This window comes from Marmota marmota, unplaced genomic scaffold, assembly GCF_001458135.2.
Source record: "Marmota marmota marmota unplaced genomic scaffold, marMar, whole genome shotgun sequence".
Classification (NCBI taxonomy): domain Eukaryota; kingdom Metazoa; phylum Chordata; class Mammalia; order Rodentia; family Sciuridae; genus Marmota; species Marmota marmota.
The window spans coordinates 9066990-9084960 of NW_025999960.1; the positions used below are offsets into that span (position 1 = coordinate 9066990).

At 35.1% G+C, this 17971-nt stretch overlaps 1 protein-coding gene across 1 annotated transcript in view; it reads right to left on the reverse strand.

The window, feature by feature from the left end:
* Yaf2 (YY1 associated factor 2) overlaps positions 1-17971 on the reverse strand; it is a 63243-nt gene that overhangs the window by 10984 nt on the left and 34288 nt on the right. The gene's annotated exons all lie outside the window — the stretch shown is intronic.

The following is a 17971-nucleotide window of genomic DNA, read 5'->3' on the forward strand; positions in this document are numbered from 1 at the left end:
ATATATATAAAACATATTCCTCAGAAGTATTTCTTCATTTATCAGCTCTTGAGTTTGAGAAAAGCTGACCTACATTGTCATTTGAAGACTCATAATCTGAGATTTCCCTTATATGGTTAATTTTGACATTATAATCTTGGGTGTTAACCTCAATCTCTTTGTATTCATCTCCTAATTTATTTAATAACTGTGAAATAGCTTATTTTGTTGACTTTCTTCTCTTTGTCATTATAAACTGTTAATGAAAAAAATGTGAATTCTCAAATGTGTTCATAGAAAATTAAAGGATAATAGAAACAAAGACTACCAAAACAGTATCTCTAGACTTCTTTGCTATTTTCTTAAAAGATGATAACAATAGCTATGAGCTATTTCACAACTGCATCAACCTTTTATTCTACCATTTTTCTGTTTTTGTACTAGTTTGGTCTTTTTAAAAAAATATAGTTGGGAATAACTGATAGGTAAAGATGAAAGAAATAATTTCTAGGATGATGAAATAGCAAATTAATCCATGACAGAGAAAAAAATAAAATTACTAAAATCCTATTTACTATACATATTAGCCACTAAAAGTCCCAAAAGATCCACATAGTAATTATAAAAAATAAGCAAATTTTCTTTTCATCCTTTGAAGACTTCAAGGAAAGAATAAACCATAAAAACCAATCCTTATAAACAGAACTTCTCAAAATGAACTCAAGAGCTAAAACTGGGCCCGGTTTAACAACAACAACAAAAAATCATTTGTGCATCTATAAACTAGAAACAATACACATTCTCTAAAACTATTCTTTAAATGCCACCATATTAGAATAACTATTTTTGGTTCTCTATTTTGTTTTCTTTTTTGCAGTACTGGGAAATAAACCCAGAGCCCTGCACACTGAGCTACATTCCCAGTCCTTTTTATTTGGAGGCAGGCAATAAAAAGTAAGCAATAATTTAGTTTTATCCAAAATAGTCTAATATTTTAGAGTAGGTAAATGTGTTACTTACATACTTAATTTTTAAAATAAAATCAACTGATTTCTTATAATTCTTACAACCAATAAGCAAAAGAGCCAGGACTAGGTATATTATTCCTGTCCATTTCTAGTTACAAAAATCTCATATCTGGCTATGCACGGTGGCACAAACCTGTAAACCTAGCCCATGTGGGAGGCTGAGGTAGGAAGATCACAAGTTCAAGACCAACCCTGGCAACTTAGGAGACTCTACCTCAAAATAAAACTTTTTTTAAAATAAGGGGCTATGGATGTAGCTCACTGGTAGAGTACTTGCCTAGAATGCCCAGGGCCCTGGGTTCAATCCCCTGTACCAGAAAAATGAACATAAATCTCATATTTGATGGAAATCCAGTCATTTTCTATATACTAGTATCAAATCAGTTCTGCTCAACAATAGGAACAGTCCTCACAGCATTGCAAATGTTCATTATGCTGATTCCCAGGTCCCATTCCAGTCTGAAGGAACCTGACTCTCAGGCATAGAACCCAAAAACCTATATTTATCAGCAAGTTCTATGATTCTTTTAAATAAACAAATGTTTTAAAACAAGCATTCAGGCTCCTTAACAAACCAGCCTCTAACTGTATTGTCAACGTTAATGTTCTCTGTGGTTTTTGCTACTCCAAGGCACGATGCTCTTTCTGTGTTTTAGCTGTATAGTGCTGAGGAAGTCCTTATAAATATAGTAGTCCTTCCTGATACTTGGGGAATATGTTCCAATACCCCAGGGGATGCCTAATACTGTAGACAGTACTAAACCTTGTATATCTATGATAAAGTCTAACTTATAAATCAGGCACAGTGAGAGATTAACAATAAAACAGAATAATTAGAATAATGTACAATAGAATAACCAGAACAGATTACAATAAAATTTATGTGACTATAGTCTCCCCCTCTTTCCCAAAATATCTTATGAGATTGAAATAATTTCAGACCATTGTTGACCATGCGTAACCTAAACTACAGAAAGTAGAATCATGAATAAGGTTGGGACTACTATAGTTAAAACAACTATATCTTTTTATTTCACTTTGACTCTTAGGAAGCATTTCAATTAAAGTAAATTAGAGGTCTGAGGGGAAAAATAGAGACAATTTTCTTAAAAGTTGTAAGTTGCTATAAGTTTGGTATAAAGTTATCAATACCACTTATAGTCTTTGTCATACTAAATAACAACAGGCATACAAAATTATGAATTATCATGATTTGGAATATTTTAAATTCATCCATTATAATATATATGGCCACTAAACCATGACGACAGCAGGAACCATCAACAGATGGACTAAACCCTTCTCAAATGTGCTTTGACTAAGGCATGTGTATGCTACAGGGGTGAATTAATTTATATGCCACATGATTTTGTGAGCCATGTGGGTTCCAATTTAAAAAAAAAAATCTAGCACAGTGCTAAGATATTCTTAACTAATGACATGGTTCAGAGACTGAAAAACAGAACCCAGAAATAGCAGAAATATTATTCTGAGGTTTGCACAGTAATAAACTAATCAGGCATATACCCAAGAGAAATTAAAACATATGTTCACCTAAACACTTACACACAAAGGTTCATAGCAATATTATCCGTAATTGCTAATAAGTGGAAGTAATCAAATGTCCATTAACTTATGAATAGATAAATCAATTATGGCATATATTCATAAAATAGAATATTATTTAGTCACTAAAAGGAATAGAGAATTAGCAGATGCTACAACACGAATAAATCTTGAAAATATGTTAATTGAAATAAGCCAGTCACAAAAGACCAGATATTGTATGATTCCATTTATATGAAATGTCCAAAATAGGTAAATCCAAGAAATAGTGAGTAGGATCTGTAGTAGCCCAGGACTAATGGGTTGGGGAATAGAAGGGATCTGCTGGTGGATACGGAGTTTCTTTTTGGGCCAACAAAAAATATTCTAAAATTAGATTGTGGTGATCTAAAATTAGATTGTAGATGTACAACTGTATGAACCAACTAAAAACCAATGAATGGCATACTTCGAATGGATTTTACAGTATGTGAATTTTATCTCAATAAGCTGTTTTTAAAACTGCATTTGGAGCCCCTTAAACTAAAGAGAGACAGGGCTTTAGTGCCAACCAGCCTACAAAGGGTTAACAAGCATCGTTGGATGCACAATAGCCAAGTTAATCAATCAAATGTCTTAGATTTCTTGCTTCCCTTCCCCTCAGACACCATCCTAACTTGGCCTCAGTGTCTTCCTTTCCTAGACTTTCTGAAGTGCATCTTTAGATGGCTAGCATGCTCTATTTGTTTCATTTTTATGTGGTGCTAGGGATCAAACCCAGTGCCTCACACATGCTAGGCAAATGTTCTGCCACTGAGCTGCAGCCCCAACCTGAGGTGTATCTTTTTTGATAGATCAGATTCTGAGATTTTTGTGATAGAAAATCAAAAGAAAATGAAGTTAAAAGAAAAGCTGAAAGAAGTTTTGCTTTGTTGTAGGGTTGGAGAGGATTTGAAGAGTGTGAGAGCAAAACTATGGTATGAGGGCAGATGTGGAAGACAATTATTAAAAATATTTTACCCATGGGCTGGAAGTGTAGCTTGGTGGTAGACTGCTTGCCTAGCAAGCATTAGTCCCCCTTAATTTGATCCCAAGTACCAGACAAACAAAAACTTATTTTGCCAGGGTTGTCTTTTTTCAACAAGCTTGAAAAAGTATTTGCTACTTTCCTTTTTTTTTTTTAATTTTAAGTGAATTAATCTGCAAAATATATTAATTAGCTTAAGTGGGCTTCCCGCTATAAATGTTAAAATTTGGTACACAGAACACATTTATATAACATGCTATTTTGATTTATTTTTATTTGTTTGTACTGGAGATTGAACCCTGGGGGTTGCTGTACCACTGGGCTACAACCCTAGCCTTTCTTAAAGTTTATTTTGAGACAGGGTCTAAGTTGCTGAGGCTTTCTCTAACTAGTGATTCTCCTGCCTCAGTCTCCTGAGTTGCTAGAATGACAGGCATGTGCCATCATACCTGGCTGTTGTGTTTTTAATTTTTTTAGTTGTAGATGGATACAATACTTTTATTTATTTTTTTAATGTGGTACTGAGAATGAAACCCAGTGCCTTACACATGCTAGGCAAGTGCTCTACCACTGAGCTACACCCCCTACCCCCCCCTTTTTTTTTAATGGTAAAAATATTTAGAAAAGAAATGTGCATTTGCAGGACCCTTGTACAATCTCTGCAGAATCATAGTCTTGCATACTCCTGTACTTTGTATTTGTCTTTTATGGTTGTTTTCTCTTTCCCTACCATCTGGGATCTAATCTCTAAAGATTATATATTACCTACTTTTGTACCCCAGCACCTAATACAGCACATCTTACATGAATTAGATGCTCAAGAAACATCTCTTGATATTGATGATCATAATAAATATCAGTTAAATATAATGTGTAAATACAGCTGTTAATAATGTGAACACTTACTTAAGTGCCAACTTTCAGAGATCCATTCTTGAAAAAACTGTTTATTCCACCTTGTTTTTAAGTCACTACTTCTTCATGAAAATGGAATGATTTAAGGAACATCTTTACTTTTTCATAAAAATTGATTACTAAAAAGCCATAAGTCATTTCTCCACCTACAAATATCGAAATTATTTCTGTTAATATTAAGACTATTGACTTTCATTAAAAAAAATCAAACAAATATATAGTAGCAATATTTAAACTATTATTTTTGCAGCAGAATTATGCTAACAAAATTTTATAAGAATTCTCGATATATAAAACTTATAAAAAAAAAAACCTTACACATGAAGTTGAGGTATCGATCTCTGAGTCCCCACTTACTTGGTACCTATCCTACATCTCTCAGTAATCTCAGGGGTGATTTTGTGGAATACAATTCGAAAATTGCTGATCCAAGGTAACCACACTGTAGCAATTAAACTTATCCCTCAGGTTCAATACAGTTCTCCTTCTTGTCAATTGCCTAAGTGTACTGACAGAATGCAAGGAAGAATCTCTTTTGCTATTTCAAGAACCTATGCTGGAATACTCACAAGAGTTTTTATTCCAATTTATATTGTAATTTTTAACTCCAAACACTTTTATAGAAGACCAGAACACAATTTTCCATAAATTCCTGGGAAATTACGTGGTAGTAAAGAAGACTCCATTCTTTGGCACTGGAATAGTCCTTGGTGAGCACACACAAAATAGATTACTTATATCAGGTTTTTAAAAATACATATTTATTTTTTAGTTTTTTTAGGTGGACACAATATCTTTATTTTACATTTACATGGTGCTGAGGCTCGAACCCAGGGCCTCACGCATGTTAGGCGAATACTCTACCACTGAGCCACAACCCCAACCCCTTAGATCGGTTTTATAAAAGCTAAGTTAGTGTTAAGCAATTAACTCTGAAAACTCTCTAACATCCTTAAACAGCATCCCAGAGTGGTATTAGCTTTTTACTTAACTTGAATAAAGAAAGACAATCTTCAGAACTATAAATAGGACACTCTCAATTTTCCTTTCTCTTAGCCAAATAAACATCAAGTCCTTTCAAAGATTCTTTCCTATTTTGGAACAGTTCCTCCTTATCATTGCCACTAATACCACCCTATCCTAACCTCAAAGCAGCCTCTATACTGCCTACCTTAATCTTTACCTATTCTCCCCTTCAACCCAAGATTATTTTTCCTTGCCTCAGTATATTTAAAAATGTTTATTAAGCACTCATTATATTCCATTCACTGTTATAAGTATTAGGGACAGAAAGTAGACAAAATTTACTATTATTGTGTTCCATTTTACCAACGGTAAACTTAATGTTTCACAGATAAAAGAGAAGCTATGCAACTAAAATACTTCATCCTATCTATATTCCTAAGTAAACCATCCCTCTCTGCCCACTGGATACCTTGTCCAGGACAACTACATCAGCAGCATAGATGAAAAATAATTATGTGAGTGAAAGAAGCCGGACAAAAAAGAAAACATATTGTATGAATCTAAGTAAAATCACAGAACACGCAAACTAATGTATATGACAAAGGAGATCAGTGGTTGTCTAGTGATGGGGATGAAAGTCAAGGTAAGCAAGGGACAGGGGTAGGAACTGAAAAGCAGCATAAAGAAACTTCTGGGGATGAAAAATAATTTCATTATCTTGATTGTTGTGATGGTTTCATAGGTGTATTTACATGTCAAAACGTATCAAAAATGCATGCTTTAATTGTGCAGTTATTTGTTATGTCAATTATACATAAATTAAAATGGTCTAAAAACATGTTTAACCTAACTGCTAATCAAATTAAAACAGGAAATACTGGGTCTCACTTGAATAATCTGAAGGGATATGGAACCAGGCTCAAATTTTATTATAGTTCCCAAACTGATTCTAATGTGCATCCAAGGTTGGGAAACTGAACTATACACTGATACTCCAAAATTTTTTTCACCAATCCTAATATCTTGTACTTGTGTCACAAGTCCAGTTGGATGTCAGGAGCACCTCAAAATAATATGTACCTGGTTAAAAAATTATACTCATAGTTGCTCCCTTTGTACACCTTTCATTCTTTGACATCTTCCTATCTTAGTAAACAGCACTTTTTTCCAGTTGTTCAGACCAAACTCTTAGAAGTAGTATTCATCCCCTTCTCTCTCAGACCCACATGTAACTCACCAGCAAATCCTTTCCACCCTTCCTTCAAAATATATCCAGAAACTAATAATCTATTACCACTTCCACTGATAATCACCCTTATTATTCTTCAAAACTAATGTTCTTCTATTGTTCTACAACAGACTATTCTACAAAGCAGCCACTTTAATCCTTCCAAATGTAAATCAGACTAAATCGTTCTTCTGTTTAAAATATCCAATAGTGTATTATCCAGGTTTATCCAGAGAAAGAGAACCAACAGAGTATATATCATTATAAGAAACTTTATTGGGCTGGGGATGTGGCTCAAGCGGTAGCGTGCTCGCCTGGCATGCGTGCGGCCTGGGTTCGATCCTCAGCACCACATACAAACGAAGATGTTGTGTCCGCCAAAAACTAAAAAAAAATAAATAAATATTTAAAAAAAAAAAAAAGAAACTTTATTAGATTGACTCATACAATTGAGAAGCTTCAAAGTCCTACAATGGCTGCATATAGGCTGGAGAAACAGGGAAATCAGTAACTACTCAGTTCAAGAAGTTAAAAGCCACCAAACAAGAAAGATAACAATGATTCAGCCCCTATCAAAGTCTGAGAGAGCTCCTTGTGCAAGTTCTAATTCAAAGGCTAAAGAACTTGGTCTAATTTCCATGGGAGACAGCAAGAGAAAAACACATCCTCTCAGAGAGAGAAAACAACTGAGAGCTAGCTTCTCCTTTTTTTTTTTTTTTTTTCACTCCATGTGGATGATGCTGCCCACATGCAGAGCAGAGCTTCCCTACTGGGTTATGCCAATCTTCTCGGCAAATAGCAGACAAACCCAGAAGTCTGCTTTACCATTCTCTCTTTACTATTCTCTAGGCAACCCTTAATGCAGTCAAGTTGATAACCAAGATTAACCATCACAAATGCACTCTTCCTCTCCACCAAACCACCACCCCCATTCCTTGTACTCTGGCAACCAGAGTACACAACAATAAGAAAATCCAAAATTCTTACTCTAGTCCATGAGTCCCTAACATGACTTAAACTCTGTCCCCACCTGATCTATACTTTCCCCTCTGGAACTCTGTTCCAGTGTCTTTACTCTGGCTGCCATAATAAAATACCATAGACTGGATGGATTAACTAAAAGAAATTTCTTTCCTCACAGTTCTGGAGGCTGGGAAGTCCAAGATCAAAATCCAGAGGGTTTAGTTTTTGATGAGAGTGGCTTGCAGAACACCTGTTTTCACATGGCCTTTCCTCAGTGCATGCATGGGAGAAAGACTTGTCTCTTTTCCTCTTTTTTGTAAGCCTACAATTCTATGGGAGTGGGATCTCACTCTTCACACATTTACCATTGCCTCTTAAAAGCCCTATCTTCTAAGCTGGGCACAATGGTGCCTGCCCATAACCCCAGTGACTCAAAGGCAGAGGCAGGAGCATATCAAGTTCAAGGCTAGACTTAGCAAATTAGTAAGACCCTGGCTCAAAATTAAAAACTAGGACTGAGGATATGGCTCCATGGTAAAGTGTCCCTGCATTCAATTCCCAGTACCAAAGGCAGGGGGCTATCGCCAAACATAGTTACATTGCACACTGGGCGCTAGGGTTTCAACATGTGAAGTCTGGAGATACAACTTAATCCACAGTGTCCAGCTTCACTGGCTATCTATCTCTTCCAAGAGTGTTTCACCTGCTGTCCCTTGGGCCTACTCATTCCCTCATTTCTTCCAGATCTCTATTCAAATGCCAATTGCCAGAGAAGCTCCCTAACCTGACATAAAACAGTAGAAGAATAGCCTGGTGTAGGTATTTTTCAAAGCTCTTCAGTTGCTCCTATTGTGCAGTCAATGGTCTACCAAATAAGATCAAATGGTACCTGAACTGTCAATTTTCTCCATATCAGACCCCAAGATCTGGATCTGTCAGGTGAAGCAAAGCACTTCATTTGGCTTTGTGCTATCTTAACATTCAGATTCCTTTTTATCTATTTTATAATCCTCAATCCCCTCTTTGAAAATGTATTGCATATGTGGAAAAATACACACACACACACAACTTTTAGAAAAGTTAAGAGCACCCAAATTTTATGATGAAATATAGCTTACTCCCATTATTCCCTCCCACTGGGGATCAAACCCAGGGCCTCAATGGGTTACATCCCCAGCCTATCATACCCCTGCTTTTAAACTACTTATACTTTTTTATCTCCCACAAGTACTATGCACATACTGGACAGTGAATGAAGAAATGCTGAATGAAGAACTCTTGCTCACAGAATTACCTGCCTTTTCAATTCAATTAACTATTTATCCTCTGTTGCTTTGTGAACTCCCCTATTGACTGGGTCAGATAGCAAAGAACTGAATGAACCCTACCACCAAGAGATCAATGAGGAAATGAGTTCCTCAGTCCATTTGCCAACGAAGAACTGAGGCCTGACAACAGTCACCTGAATAAGCCTGTAAGAAATTCCCCCTCCCTGGGTCCCTGAGATAACTGCGTCCCAGTCACAACACTGATTGCAGCCTATGAGAAACCTGAATCGAGGACCTAGTTAAGCTAGCTAAGACCTAGCTAATCAGAGGATCCACAGAAACCAAGACAATAAATGGCTGTTGTTTTAAGCAGCTAAGTTTTGGGATAATTTGTTATGCAGCAGTAGATAACTCATACATGCACTGAGGATGGTTTCTTTTATACACCTAGTTCTGGTCAACTGGATCTTTATATGTTACACAGAAGTTATAGGACTCACATAATTTACATTGTACTATAACAAATCATCCATCAGATTAGAGTACTTGTAGTGTAGGACAAGTTATGTTTTGGTTGAAGTTATTAAAGTAAATATCTGATTTGCCCATTACTGTATTACTTCTAATACAGCTGTTCCAGTATGTGTTTTACTCCTTTATAATGTCCACCTCAATCCCAAATAGTGACATGAAGCATCAAAGCTTCTGAATAACTTTTAAAAATAAGCATCTCTCTGAAAACACAAGTTTTAAAAAACAAGAGCAAAACAGTTTTTTCTGTATAGAAATGATGATTTCTGTCATCAAAAACAAATGAAAATTACAAAGACATCATTGAAAGAGAAGTTTTTATAAAAAAAAATATCACAAAGTTAGTAACACATTTGATGAGAAAGCAGAAGACACAAAATTCTTTTAATATGATGTGGCTGGGCATTGTATATTGTCAGTATCATAAAATGTGGAGAAGTTAAAACTATTGCATGTGCACACTAGCAGATCATTTGTTTTAAATGCCACAAATGTGGAAAAATGGCCAACAGCTCATTAGATAGGCAATCTATTTAAAAGGAAAATCAATAACTTTTTGTTGGATTTATCACTGACATAAGGTATTTCCAGTAGAGTAAAACTATAACAGACCAAATTTAATATCAACTGGATTAAGTGGGCTAGTATCAATATTAATAAAATACTATCTATGGAGATAAAAAGTTATTGGCAATCAAAAATACACCTCCAAGTTTTGACTCAATGGAGTAAGAAAGATCATAGTGGGGTTTTTTTTCCCTACACAAAGAAACTATTACTGAATATTCAATTTCCCACCTTAGTATAAACTAGTTTTTGCAGGAAAATGTATTCATGTGTCAGGACATTGATAACATCTGAAATGATCGCTTCTACAATTTCTAGAGCCTTGCTCAAGTGGTATTCATATCTGAACAATATTTGGAATCTTGAACAGCATCAATATGGGCATAATACAATAATTTTACATTTTTCTTTCTTTTTAAGTGCTGGGGATCTAACTCAGGGCCTCATGCATGCTAGGAAAGTGCTCTACCACTCAGCTACACTTCCAGCCCTTAACTTTTTTAAAGCAGTAAATTATTAGGGTTGATTACCACTTAGTGACTTTCCTGCCAAGAATAAGTAAGAAGCTGATTAACACAACATTTGCCACTGCCTCAAACTTCCAGTACTTTAATGGGACAAAGTTCATCAAAAGTCCAAGAGTATAAGAAACAGCCTTCAGTAAGAAATTATCCTACATTTCCAGGGCAAGTCCAATCTGAATATACAGAATTATCTAGCAAGCCAGTACTTGCTACCAACTCAGCAATCTATAATCTTAAATTAGCATATAAGGTAGTAGAATTTAAGACAAAAAATAAATATATTAATGGAGAACCTGATCTACAGTTCAAACTCATGAGTCCTATACAGAACCCAGTAAACAATATTCTTTTCACAGATATGGTTTATTATGAATAATAACTTCTTTATTTTTATTACTGTTGATGTGATAATTTTTTAAATTTATCTAGTTTCTGTTACAAGGATACTAAATGATTGAGATATAATGGCATATTATTTAAGAGTCTGATTCCAAAGTAAGAATCACTAGATTCTAATCATACTCTAATATTCCCTTAAAATCTCATTTCTTGGGCTGGGGGTGTAGCCCAATGGTAGAGCATTTGCCTAGCAGTCTCAAGACTCAGGGTTCAATCCCCATTACTGCAAAAACAAAACCCAAAAGAGTCTCATTTATAAGACAGTCATTATGAGGAGTAAAAACTACACACTGTATAAATGCCTCAATACATTTTCTTATGCATACCTGTTACTAAATATCAATAAATAAGAAACAATTATTTGTTTTTATTTCTTAAGGTTATCAATTGAGTGTATGAAAATATGAAGGTAAATATGTGTAGATGTTACTAAAACCTGACTTAAGAATGCATCTTGTAAGAGTTTAGTAAATCAAATTTTGTCATTTGCAAACAAAATGGCAATGCTACACTAATGTCACAATCTGAGAAAAAATAAAAGCTATTTGTTTTTTCCATCTTACTTGTGCTTCCCAATTTCAGAGTAAGGGTTAGACAAATGCTATTTGTATTTGTCACCTGATTACCAGGATACTACAGAAATGAGAGTGAGTCTTCTGATACTAGATCATAAAAGTCACGTTAATGTTGCTCATTCTTGGGTCACTAACTCTGTAGGAAGCCAGCTGCTGTCACAAGGACACTTGAGCAGCCCTCTGGAGAAGTACACATGGCAAGGAACTAATAAGGCCTCCTGTCAACAACAGCCAGAGTGAACATACCATTTTGGAAGCAGATGTTCCAGTTGAGTCAAACCTTCAAATGACTGTAGCTTTAGCTGACATCTTAATAATAACCTCAGAAGAAATCCAGAGCCAGAACTACCCAGCTAAGCTGGATACACTAAGGGGCCTGGAACCTGGATTCAATGCTGAAGGACTCGGGGAGTTATCATAAGTTTAATCCATATAGGGATTTTAAGAAATACTTTATTTTTACATATATTTCTAATATTCTATAATGAAAAGTTTTAAAAATTCAGTCCATTTTCAATACTCATGGCTTATAATGCAAGGACATTGGGCACAGATGTGAACAACAACTGTTAGGTGCCTGAGAACACAATGATACCACAATAGCAGAAATGTTCGATTTGGGTATTTGGCCTTGTGTATGCATCTGTGAGTTCACATGTGTGTGTGTACACATACACAGACACAGATGTGACTTACAATAGATTACATCCAGACAGACCTGTCATTAAGTTAAAAAAAAATTAAGTCAAACCATCATAAAATGGAAACTACCTGTATAAACGTATCTATATGTAACGTAATGTTTAAATATGATATTAGATATATTATTATAAAATACATATGTTTTGCAGCAGTTTTAAAATCTTTAGAGATCCTTATGTTTCTTAGGTTAATATTAATATATGATGGCCTTTCATAAGTACCAACTGATGGTGTACGCTACTGATAGGGAAGATAAATACATGCCAAGTATGAGATGGAAATTACCCTACTGTAGAACATTTAAATAATTCATATAAAATAATCAATCTCAAGACTTAAATAATAGTAATGTATGTACTACTACAGTTTTTGCTTTCTAAATAATAAAAGCAGCTACCTTTAATTTTGAGAGGGTTAAATTTAAACCTTTCTTGTTTTAAAGATATGAAGTCTTTCTATGTTGACTAGGCTAACTCCAAATTGTGAGGATTCAAGTGACCCTCCTGCCTCAGCCTCCTGTGTAGCTGGGATTATAGGCATGCATCACCATAGCTGGCTTGATTATACTATATATTTAATTTTTCACAGTTAAGAATCATAAGAAATCAACAAATAGGTATCTTTTGGCTAAGAAAAGATTTAATTCAGCCTTCTCTGAAATTCCAGATCAATAGTTATATACTAAGTTTATAACAAAGTAGTATACTTCTTAGAATAAAAACAATATTCTAAATGAAAATAAACATTTATGTTTGCTATAACAGGTGTAGCTCTAATTAGTTACACTATACCACAAACTAATAAGTCACCAACTTGGGTTGTAGAGAAGTGAACTAAATTAATTTAGGGGGCTAGGGTTGTGGCTCAGTGGTAGAGTGCTTGCCTAGCACCTGTGAGGCACTGGTTCAATCTTTAGCACCACATAAAAATAAAGGTATTGTGCCCATCCACAACTAAAAAAAAAAAACTTCTTTAAAAAATTTTTTTTGAATGAATGAGTCATAATGAAACATTTCAAAATAACTGAAAAGGAGGAGTTAGGGCTTAAATATCAGATATAAACAAAATGCATTAAAATTAGTTTATCTAAAGTCAAAGTAGAGAAAAAGAATAGAAAGGAGATTTTGTTGATGAACAGAGTCCTAATAGAGGAATGACACATGACATTATCTGTTAGAGTTCAACACCTCTCTCAAAAGATAGTAAGGAACCGTTCCAGGATTAGGTTCCCTAAATGATATAAAAGAGAAATTTAGGACAAACTTCATAATCTTACACAGGATACCTGTTAATATTTACTATGTACTAATACATGGAAGTTGTAACCAGAAATTTTACTAGACAAGGCCACAAATAAATACAATATGCTAAATAACAATGCCACTCAGTTAATACAGACCAACATTGTCTACAATGTTAACTCAAATTTTTTGAAATAATATTTGCTTTCTATTGAAGCTTTGTTAACATAATATTAACTAAATTATTTCAGTTATCAACTGTATCAGCTCACTAATACACAGTTTCAGTGCAAATAAAGAATAGTACCATATTAACATTCAAAGTTAAATGTAAATAAACTAAGCATGTAAGATCTGAGCACTTTATTGTAGATTAATTATGCATACATGCAATGTGTTTTCTTTTTTCGTTGTCTTTTTTGTTTGTTTCTCTTTAGGGATTGACCCACGTGCACTCTACCACTGAGCTACATCCCTAGTTCTCTTTTTATTTAGAGACAGGGTCTCTCTAAGTTGCCCAGGCTGGCCTCGAACTTGTGAGCCTCCTGCCTCAGGACTCCCCCTACACCACACCCTACTGCCAAGTTGCGTGATTGCAGGCTTGTGTCACCACACTTGGCCATACAATGTGTTTTCTAATGTCAATTAAAAATTTAAGTAGCACCAGGCATGGTAGCACACACCTATAATACCAGCTACTTGAGAACCTGATGCAGGAGGATCTCAAGTTCGAGGCCAGCCTGAGAAACTTAATGAAACTCTGTCTCAAAAAATAAAAAATAAAAAGGGCTGGATATATGTAGCTCACTGGTAGAATGCCCCTGGATCCAATCTCTAGTACCATTATGATGGTAACAACAACAACAACAAAAAGTTATTATTGTTATTATTAAACATAGCAAGACTTCAATTATGAGTAATGAAAAAAGAAGTATTGATAAAATGGATTCCCATAAGCCAAAGTATAAACTGTTAAAAACCAAACCTTTATTTTTTGTTCCTAGAAGGTGTTACAGGCTTTACTGCATTAGTAAACACTATAATACACAAGAGCTACTAATTTTGAAGGGTGTCTTTGTGTACAAAGGATCATACTAAGCTCTTTAGCTTCACATTTCATGTGAGCTCTTTAGCTCACATTAATTTTAAATTCCATTTTAGGTGATGAAGAAACTAAGGCCAAAATGTTCAAGAAACTTGCCATGATCATGTTCCAAGTCTTGTTCAACCCCAGATCTGACAAATTCTAAAGTCCATCCTACATGTCACAATGCTGTGCTGTCCTGGTGACTAAGAACCATCATTTGGAACCTCTCTCTAGAGTCACATTAAGATGTTTGGGGCCATCTGGCCTTATCTAAAATGGCAGTTCCAGAAGGCTGTGTCACTCTACCCGTGATTCTTTTGCCTCCTAGCCTGCCGTCTGATACTACTTTTCTGTATGTTTGCTTTTCGCATCCTTCATCATCCCATTCACAACACCAAACCCAAATTGCTTTTAACTTAATATCTATCATAACAGAAAAGAACTTTAAAGTTGCCAAGAAAAAGATCTTATCAAACTGGCGATTGTGTTTATAAAACAGTTCTTTCACACTAATATTACAGACTATGGCACAGAAAACAAAATTACTAAAAAGAACAGAGTTGTAATTTTTAGAGTTGCATGGTGCACTTCAGAACCTAGCAGGGGAAAGATGGATGGAGAGGAAGAGGTGATTACAGAACTCTGAGGATTGCAAATAAAGGGTACTATCACATTAATATTCAAAATTAAATGTAAATGAACCAAGCATGTAAGATCTGTGCACTTTATTGTAGATTAACTGTGCAATTACACGCAAAGTGTTTTCTTTCTTCATCGTCTTTTTTTCCTTTTTTTCTCCTAGCACTAGGGATTGATCAGGGGCACTCTACTACTGAGCTACATCCCCAGCCCTTTTTTTTTTTTTTTAAATACAATGCCGTTATTTTATGTATTTATATTTTTTTAATATTCATTTTTATTTTTTTTAGTTTTCAGCGGACACAACATCTTTTGTTTTGTATGTGGTGCTGAGGATCGAACCCAGGCCGCACGCATGCCAGGCGAGCGCGCTACGGCTTGAGCCACATCCCCAGCCCACATCCCCAGCCCTCTTAATTTTTTATTTTGAGACAGAGTCTCACTAGGTTGCCCAAGTTGACCTTGAATTTGTGATCCTTCTGCCTTAGACCCCTGACTCCACCCTGGGATTACAGTAGTGCACCATTGCATCCTGCTTCATAATCCTAAATTCATTTTGTGCTTTTTACTTTGATTCAAAAGAAAAATGTGAGTCTTCTTACTTCCTTGATTAATCAAAGAATAAGCTCTGCCGCAGTCTGGCTGGGCACAAAATCACGAGCCACCACACACCTTGTAGATTCAAACAGCAACTCTTTATTCTCGAACTGTCACCGGCACTTTACACACACGTTCTGGGCAAAATCCACACACTCCACCAGGCTCTGAATCCCAAATACTCTCTGAATCCCAGGAGAACTCAAGAAACTCAAGGAGCGGGTGTGCCTGAGGCAGCAGGATACGCCCTATTCCCAGCAGGGTACACCCTAAACCTGGATCCGCCCTGGTCCTTCAGCAAGGTCACCTTACATGCAATGTCACTGCAAATGACCTGGGTCATGCCATGCGTCATACCTACTTGGCAATGGCTCTCAGCAAAGCTCTGTTTTATTCAACCACTTTTTCTCTTTTCTAACTCATTACTTGCTATCTTCATTAATTGCTTTTTTTACCTTATGTTTATTTTGTTGTTCTTTTATTAAATTCTTTAGCTGAATATTTAACTTATTTTCATTGTTTTACTAATGAAATAATTAGGAAAATTTCATTCATGACCTACATTATTTATATATTTTATGTATTTAATTTTTATTGTAATTACTTTCTAACAAGACTGCAACTATCAGTTTATAATATCTTCAGAACTTTGATGTAAGCTTTTTTTTTTTTTTGAGACAGGGTCTCTCTGAGTTAATTAGGCCTTCACTAAGTTGCTGAGGTTGGCTTTGAGTTATATGAGTTGTTTTTTTTTTAAGGAGAATATTTTCACATTTTTTCAACTCAAGAAACTGAGGTTTTTGTTTTAAGGTTTGGAAAGACTTTATGGTTTACTTTCCAGCTCTTGCTTTTGCTATTAATGTAAAATTTCTTTGTAGAATATGTGGTAAATAATATACCTACTTATAAAGATTTTTTTTTCAAGCAGAGAATGGTAACATGCACCTGTAATCCCAGGTACTCAGGAGTCTGAGGCAGGAGTATTGCAAATTTAAGACATGCCTAGGCAATTAGTAAGACCGTGTCTCAAAATTAAAGAAAAAAAAGGGGGGGGTACTATAGATCAGTGGTAGAGTGCTTCCCTAACATGTGCAAGGCCTTCTCCATCCCACCCCAACAGCATGACAGATTCTAACAGGAATAGGAGCTGCAGTGGATAAGGTGAAGGAAGATTCTATGTGACATATTGTAGAAACTGAAAATAAGGCTGGAGAATATTGAATGAGGGGCAATAACTAACTGAGAGGTAGGTGGGCCAGAGGTAAAACTTTATGGGTCATGTTAAAGAACCTGGATTTTAATCTAGATACAACAGGTACCCTGAAATACTTTTAAAGAGGAAAGTGACTTCCATTATATTTCTATTTTTAAAATGTTGTGTAGAGAATAAACTGAAGGATAACACATATAAAACTGGGAATGGGAGAGTAATACACTATTAGAGTAGTTCAGATGAGAAATGATGGTTGCTTGGAGTAGGTGACAAATAATAAATGGGCTGAAGCCAATAGATCCAATGATTTTAATCAAAGTGTTACTATTCAGTCTAGCTCTTCTAAAACTCAATTGTTAAGTTATGAAGTTTACTTGTAGTTCTAAAGTTATTTTTACATACAGTACAATTTTTATATAATAAAGACATCTGCTTATTTCCATAAATTTATTTATTCAGTAAATATTTACTAAGTATATAATTATTGACAAATAATGATCTGGGAATGGGTATATAGCAAAAAACAAACAAACAAAAAACCCTAGCCCTATAAAGCTCACAAGTTATGAAACAAAACAAAGCTAAGCCTTCTTATATATCGGATTATGTCCTACAATAATATTCTAAATCGGTAATATAAAAAATTTTTGGTGTTATGTAGTCATTAATTCACTTAATAAATATTTACTAAATGTCATCTATGTTCCAGGCCCCATGCTACAGGTATAGAGAAATATCCCTTTATGGAAGCATACGTGTTAGTAAAATAAATAAATAAAGGTAAATGCACACACATATTAGGTAGTAGCAGAAGAAAAATAAGGAAGGAAATGAGAATCAAGTGTTACACAGAAATGCTATTTTTCTATAAGGAAACAAACAAAGACCTTCTGAAAAGATTACACTTTAGCAGAATCTTGAATGAAGTGAGGTAATAATTCATGCAGGAACCTGGATGTGAAACAGTGCAGGGAAGC